Here is an 8,087-nt window from a genome sequence, read left to right on the forward strand (position 1 = left end):
GCATTGCCACAACTTCACAGATCCCAGCAGACCAAACATGAAACCTGCATTACACTGTGATTTATTGCCCTACTTACTCTAGAATGTCGGAAAGAATATTTGCAGAGGAAGCTTGCTAAGGCTCATTAAAAATACATGTTTTAGGAAAGCTAAGCTGACATCCAGGGTGTGGGGAGCCCTGTGTCCAGAGAGGAGGACTGTGCAGGAGGCTTTAACAGGTTTGCCTGCAGCCAAGCCAGGCTCTCAGGACATTTTCTCTTGACCCTTGGGTTTTTTCCTTGGAGGAGATGTGACTATCTCACAGCTAGATGCTTCCTTTAATGCTCTGAAAGGCAGGGTGTTTAGACCTGAACTTTGCACTGCACACATGTAGGAGAGAACTGCAAGCTGGGACTTGCCAAATCAACACACCTGGATGGGTGGGACAAAAGGCAGAGCTCTTGCCCCTCTAGTAGAGGAGATCAGACCAAGTCACAGTTTCATCTCAGAACCAGAGTCAAATGGCAAGTGGCCATCAGAGTTATGCTGTGAGAAAGGGAAAAGCAAGAAATATGCAAGTTAAAACAAGTAGAAATGCAATACCCTCTAAAGTGCTTATTTAATAACTGAATGGGAACAGAAAAAAAAAAAAAAGTAACTGAATTAATTGATTACTTAATTACATTAAACCAACCCACATAGTATTATCTAAGTTTTGCTACACAAATTTCTTTTTTAATTTTACACAAAACCCCAGGTGCTGATATCCTTCTGGGTATCGAATACAATATTAGGCAGTTTTGTATCACATGGGGCCTGACTGAGGGCACACAGCAGATGAAGGCTGGTAAGGGAGTAGAGGACAGAATGGCAGGTCCCCAGTGTCTGTTTCATTGAAATAGTCCAGTATCATGACTGACCATAGGACAGGAAGAGAGTGTCTGATTGGCTGTACTACCACTTCAGCTTGGATCCAGAGTGCTCTTTTGAGGCACATCTTTCAGGTGTAAAGTTCCAAGTAAGCCCCACAAGTTCATACAGAGCCAGTCCCAAGTGCTCAGCATCAAATGCTGTGATGTATCACCCAGCTGTTAGTGGTCTGCATCCCTTGCTAATGCCTGGGAGCCCAGCCCTTGTCCCATCCCAGAGTCAGAAGCTGCCCTCTCTAAACCTAGTAAGATGCATCCTGAGGGATAATAACTTCTGGTGGGTTTTAGCCCAGCTTCTCCATACCATCAGCCTCCTCCAGACTCCCACTGCTCCACTGATTAGGAACACTACACCACCATTCCAGGAGGCTGCTTCCTTAATTTTGAAACCTAGTGCACAACATGTAGAAAATTAAGTCAATACCTCTCTTTCTTCCCATTTTTAAATGAGTGAAAATAGAAGTCTGGAATGACTCTAAAGAAAACCACTAGTAACTGCCATGAGTCTGTGACCACCCAGTAGTGGAAAAGGAGGAGGGTGAGTGTGGGGAGGCTGTTTTAAATTTGGAACTGATTGCATTCATTTTAGCACTTCCCTGCATTTTTGTTTCTATTTGCAATTTTTAACTTCGATTTTTATTTTTAGCTGTGTGTGTTTTAATAATTTAAATCAACATATTGATATATTTTCAAATTTTGCAAGTAATAGTGGTCATTAAAACTGCATCTATTAAGAGCATGAGAATTTGAATTAAAACCAGTACCTATCAAACACAAAAAAATACACAACAATGTAAGCACTGACAGCTTGGGGGTCTGGATATAGGTGTGAAATTTTTTTTATTGGAGGATTAGGTTCCTGAAAGTTTGTGGATAATTTCAAGTTTCTGGGTGGGCTGTCACAGATTAATGGCTTTATCTGCACTCTGCTGCATTTGGCCAATACATTCAGTGCACTCACTCAGTTCTGTCCTTTTATAGAGGTTCCCCTATTTATGCCATATTTCTCACTTTTTATTTCTCTCCAGGATTGTTTCCTCATTCATCTCTGGCACTACTGCAGTCTTTTTCAGCAAACAAAGCTACCAAATGAAGCACAAACAAAAGCTGAAGAAACAGAGGCCCTAAATGGATAATCTCATAGATTATTCCATGATTAATTCTCCCAGATTTATGAAATGCCACATCCAAATAAGGCCAAACATGTAATTGTAATTTTCCTCAAGACAGGCAACAACCCCTTTGCACAAGTCTTGGTTTCTATTATGGGAACTTTAAAACTGACTTCCAACAGTAATGATAGAAGGAAGAAGCAATGTTGATACGTTCTGAGCTATACACTCAACATGTCAAGGAGATCATTAGTGACTGACACCAATGATGTGTCACAGACAACAAGATGTCTCTTGTGCTCCTGTCCTTTACTGACGTTCCTGTCACATCCTATTCGTCAACCTTGTGCAGTGATCCTCTCGCACTTTGGATCAAAAAATTTCCATGTTATTGTTAGTGGGGTTTGTGTCTTATCACTATTTTGCTCTGTTTTTCAGACAGTCTTGTTTGTTTTTTAATCACTTGCATCAGAAAAGGTTATTCATATCAGAAATTGGCAGTTATATATTTATCTCTCAGTATATAACTGTGCCTGGTTGAGTATCATCTTTTTAACAGGTTATAAACCACAAGTCCCAGAAAGAGACCCACAAGTTCACTTAATTTCCCTGATTTCACATTTAAGTCTCCCCATCAGCTATATATGTATAAACCCACGTGGAGGTAGTTCCTATTTACTACATAGCTGAGGGGGCACACGGCTCTTTTTTTCTTTCACCATATGGCTGAAGTAACTCATACACAAGCAATTTGTTCTGATTCAGCTGTTTCAGCAGGAAGGATTTGCAGAAGCAGGATTGGGAAACACACAGGATTCTCTTTCACTTCCGTGACAGGAGTTATATTTTTAATTAGCTCCTGTTAGTCTTCCAAGGGCAGCTTGTAAAAGTTTAATTTCTGTGCCTCAAATTTGAGTCCCATTAGATAAGGCCATTTAAAAAGTGTATTTAGGGACTAGATATGAAAGCTTTTTCTGGTTTTTGGAAAAGTCAGTTCCTTAGCAAATTCTGTGGAAGAAATGTAAGAGTTTTGGAGTTTCTTTTCTCCCAGTAGACTCAACTTACATGAAGCTTACTGAAGATACAGAGAAGAGGGGGCAGTGGTCAATGTGGTACTTCCCTGAAATCCTAAGAGCTATTGGGAAGATCTTATACAGCATGTGCATAACATTTAAAATGCCTGAAGGCCCTAGGTTTGTACACCAGGAAGTAATGGCAAAAAATATGTCAATGAACAATGGGCACGAAAGCCCTGTAGGTTAATGTATTCCCTGCCACTTGCTTATGCAATAGTATCATTAAAACCAAGATAATCAGATTTATTTAAATCTGACAAGTAAAAAGGAAAAAAAATTAAAAGGTCCATTTGAAATAAATATTATTTGGTGAAAAAAATAGCATTTAATTGTATGCATTGATTAAAAACTATAAGCAATATAAGAATTACAGAAAAATGTAGAACATAAACCAGCCTTATTAATTTGCAGTGATATCCTGAGAATTTAAAATAATATCTGCTGAATGGATATAGTGTTATACAGGTTTACAAGGGGGAATACAGCATCCAAAAGACTTCCAAAATACTCTGAATTTGTAGTTTATGTAGGATCATATGGGGGATATATTTCGTGATGCCTTAAAAATTAATCTCTAACACAGCATTCTGACAGAAGTGCTATGGTTGAGAGCCTGGGAGAGAGTGTCCCTTAAATGTCATTGGCCCCTCAGCTTTCAGTTTAATATGTAAGCTGTTTCTAATTGTGTTCAGTTGAAACTTGGCATCCAGTTTATGGGCTTGGATGCAATTTTCATTTCAGTGAAAAAGAAAAAGAGGAGAAAAGAGGCAAAACTTAAATCTGCTCTGTTCCTGGAGTGCTTAAGTGGTAAATGAAGTAAAAGTTTCAATTTCTTTTCCCAAATTTGTCCAAGTGTGATTTCTTACCCAAAATATAATGCAATGTCATTCAGTGTAACACAGTACAAACACATGGATACATGGCCAAGAACTAATCAAAACACTCAACTTTGAACCTTCTGCAACAGTCTTCAAGAAAACCAAATTAGGATCTTGTTCATGGGGGAAATGTGTCTGTTAATGACTAGAAAAGTAGCCCTGAACACATTGCAGGAGATTGCATTAGCCTTCTCCAACTCCAGAAAACTAAAGTGAAAAGTCAGAAGCAAATCCTGATGTGAGAGTTAAAAGTGCTTCTGAGCTGTTCTCAGTGGACATGTCCCATCCTGTATTTCACACATCACTGAACCCCCAGGCACTGCTGGCCATCCTCACCCTTCCCTCAGCAAAGGCTGCAAGGCATATTTCAGCCTGCAGGGCTTTGGGGGAATAAAATCCCTCTACCTATCCCCAAACTGACAATAGGATTGGAGGGAGAAAAACATGGTGGAAAGTTCAGATTTATGATTGCTACAGCTTGCCCCACAGAGCTGGTGGCAGAAGTGCTCCCTCCTGCCCTTCCCTCTCCAAAGGCTGTAATGGTCGGCAGAAACACAAATTCTGCCATCTACAGACCATCCTTGGCTTAGGAAGAGCTGAGGCTTGAAGGCCTCTGCTGGAAGAACAGCCATCCAGATTCTCTCAAAGCCAAAAAGTGGGGCTATGCAGAGCTCAGCAGAAAAAGAGCCTTCATTAGCACAGTCAAGGCGACATTAGTCACTCAGCAAATCCTGTAAGGTGGCTAAACTGGCATCCTTGGCTTCCAGGAGTTGGCTTAGGCCTCGTGGTTCTTTCCCAGGCTTCTGTAGGAGATCCCAGAAAAGCAAGTAAAAAGATAGTCTTGAACATCAAATATATGAGGCTGAGGAGGCACAGCTTGTAATTGAGGAGTGAGGTCTGGGGGTTGTAAAGGCACGGGGCAGAGTGCAGGCATTTCCCCACTTGATGTCTGTGCTGATTTTGCTGCTTGCAGGAATAGTGGCCTTCAGGGCATCTAATAAAAAATTATTAAGGAAGAGACAGGACTGTGGCTGCATTACTCATCCATTAACCGTCTGCACATGAGATCAGACATCTCTCCCCTGGAGCAATCCAGCAGTGGACTACAGTCCTTGCATGGGTGCTCTGCTCTTTGTGTTGTCCAAGAGAATTGCGCTTTAAAGACACAGCAGGACTTTTAACAATTTTATGGCTTTATTACAGTTTGTTTGGGCTTTGGTGCAAACTGCTGGGTTCTAACAAAGTTCTGTATTTTGTACATTTTTATGCTTATGTAATTTAGCATGAGTATGGAAATCACAGGAAATACCAGCTTGGTGTATAATGGCTGCTCCTTACTTAGCTGTTGCTAAACTCCAGGATAAGACTTTCTGTATACTTTAAAATGAACTTATAAAGTGCCTCACTGAAATTGCACAGTCTAAAGTAGCAGCTGTGAGAGCCAATTTAGCTCTGGCCTGAGCACATACGACACATCCACTGAGATGAGTGGAAGATAATCTGTCCCTGGCCAAGGATAACACAATGCAATATAAATTCTTTCATTAAGTGACTGGCAAGTTGACTTATGGCAATTTCTGACAAACCTGCTCTAGCTTTAGGTATAATTTAAGTAGGCAGACACATGCTGAAGGTTATCAAAAGCTTGCCTGATGCTCCCCATGGGAACTTTCAAAGCCCCAGGAGGTGGTGGGGCACTTGACTCCTGTTGACTCAAAACTCTAGTTTGCCAGCTGTAAGTTTAAAGTTGTCCTCTCTGATTTCCCAGCAGCAGGAACAAGAAGCTGTTTCCAGTGAATTTAGTTGGGAGCTACAGAGAACCGTGAAAATCAGTTTAGGTAGTCGGATGCCTCAATTAGAACTCAGATACACTCTTGCCAATTAGGATTTGCCTTTCAGGGGTGTTCACCTGATAACTTTCTGTCTCCTGGAGCACGTCCATAGCCACAGAGAGGGGGAAGTTAATAAAAACCTACGATTTCATGTGGTTTTAAAGCAGTATTTTTAAACAGTTTACCCAAACATGCTATTAATGCTAATAGTCGTCATCAGCTGTACATGATCATATTGACGGTTTCATGATAGAAGAAAAACTGCTCAACAGATGACAAGATCTGTTTGGCAAGGGAGGAAAGAAGAGAGGGAAAAGAGACCACTAAAGACCGACATGGTCCCCGAAGATAATGCTATACATCACCACAAAATCACTTGCAGGTGCACACAAGTCTTGCCACTCCTTGTAGCCCAGCTTCAGTATGCAAGGTCATCCTCCTGGTGCTACCTTAGAAACTGGCCTTATTCTATAGAGGACATTGAATGATAACACTGCGAGTCAGCTGACTGCTGTGTCACAGAGCTGCTGCTTTCTACATTATCGCAACTGCCAGAGCTCTTACTGCTGCAGTTTTCTAGTCGCAGTGCGGCAAAGCAGACGCATAGAACCAGGCACAAAGCAGCATAGATTTTTTTTTATTCTTATGTTTTTCATATGAGGGGAATATTCCTGGTGTTAGCGTAGGAACAGACACAGCTTGGATGTGTTGGCTTCCGCCTGGCAGCATTTTCAGCTGAGCAGGGACTGCTCGGAGCTCTGTACCCAAATTGCCTCTGAGGAAGAATGCCTGATTTCCCACTTTGCGTACTAAGAGGGTTTTTTTCTTTATGCTACGGTGATGTACCTGCAGCAGTAGGACAAAGGAGATGGCACTTGTCCCTGCCTGTCCGACTGGGGCCTTTTGCAGGTACTCCACGGCCGAAGCTGTGCCAGCAGCCCAGGGTCAGCTAGATTGGTAATACAGATTGCCGCAATTTCTTACATCAGTTAGGGCAAAGCTCAAACAAGAAACCAGACTCTCTGACCTAAATCAGTCCCAGTCCTTCTGGATACAGGGCAGCAGTCGACTAGCAATGACACAACCAGCCATCAAGTGGAGAGTCTCTGGGATTGCAATCTGTATCAGTTGGAGTCTGAGAGAATGAAACCCTTTCGGGTATCCAGTCGCTTCTTCTTCCAACACTACAAATACTACAACTACAGCTACTACTACTGCTACTGCTGTTTTCCTTGCCTGTGAGAAGCTGTTAATCGCGGTTGGTCTCTGACTGTACATTTGTGTGGATTAGTCTGTCTATAACGCAGTCCTTATCTGTTCCTGCTGGAAACCGGGGCACGAAGTCAGCCTGCTTTAACAGTTGTTTCTTTCTGCGTGAAGCTATGCAACTAGAACGGGTTACACTGACAACAAAGGAACAAGCACAAAGCACCACTTTCTTTGCTGGACTGTTACAGGAACATAGCTCTTCTTCGATATGACACCCTGGTCTTTTCTCTTTGCTGGCTTTTTATTCTTTTTTTTTTATTTTTAATTTAATTCATCTAATTGAAGAGCCTAACAGACACCATCGTGAATGTGGCTTTTAATGATTTGGAAAAGACAGCCTGTGGAGACTGCGATTCGAGACAGCAACACATTTAGGTTATTGCCAATTTTAAATACTTGGTTTGTGAAGCACAGCCCTAAGGGACGAGCTCAGTAACTGAGAGAGAGATTGTAGATAAAGAAATAAAAATGACAAGCGTAATGGAGGCTCTGCAAAAGAGACTGTCAGAGAATCAGTTCATGGATGGCAATTTCACCAGTCTGAATCTGAATAATTCATAGATTGAAATTACCCTGCTTTCACCTTTCCATTTAAACCGGCATGATCTGAATCTCTAATAAATTTTCAAGATAAAGTAAAATGCCAATTTGAATCTGAAGAGCTTTTAAAACCAGATGCTACACCCTGAATCTTTCGATACCTTTCACAATTATCCTGTGAGAACCGCACTTCATCACGAAGCACCATTACCAGTGAAAATTACTGTGATTACAATAGCAACAATAGAATACCATCAAATGATCTCTAATCTACCTAATTTACCAAGGCTGACTGTGTGCCCATTGTGTTTCACTACGTCTGGCATTGGATCAATATCACAGTGGAACAAAAATGCCTTAGTGTGTGCTTCCTTTTGGTACCTTTAACTTTGACAGCACAGGAAAAGATTCTACCTGCTGTTAAATGTTTTCACAGCCAATCTACATGCCTGCTGTAGGATCTGATTGATTC

Source organism: Erithacus rubecula (genome assembly GCF_903797595.1).
Source record: "Erithacus rubecula genome assembly, chromosome: 3".
NCBI classification, from domain to species: domain Eukaryota; kingdom Metazoa; phylum Chordata; class Aves; order Passeriformes; family Muscicapidae; genus Erithacus; species Erithacus rubecula.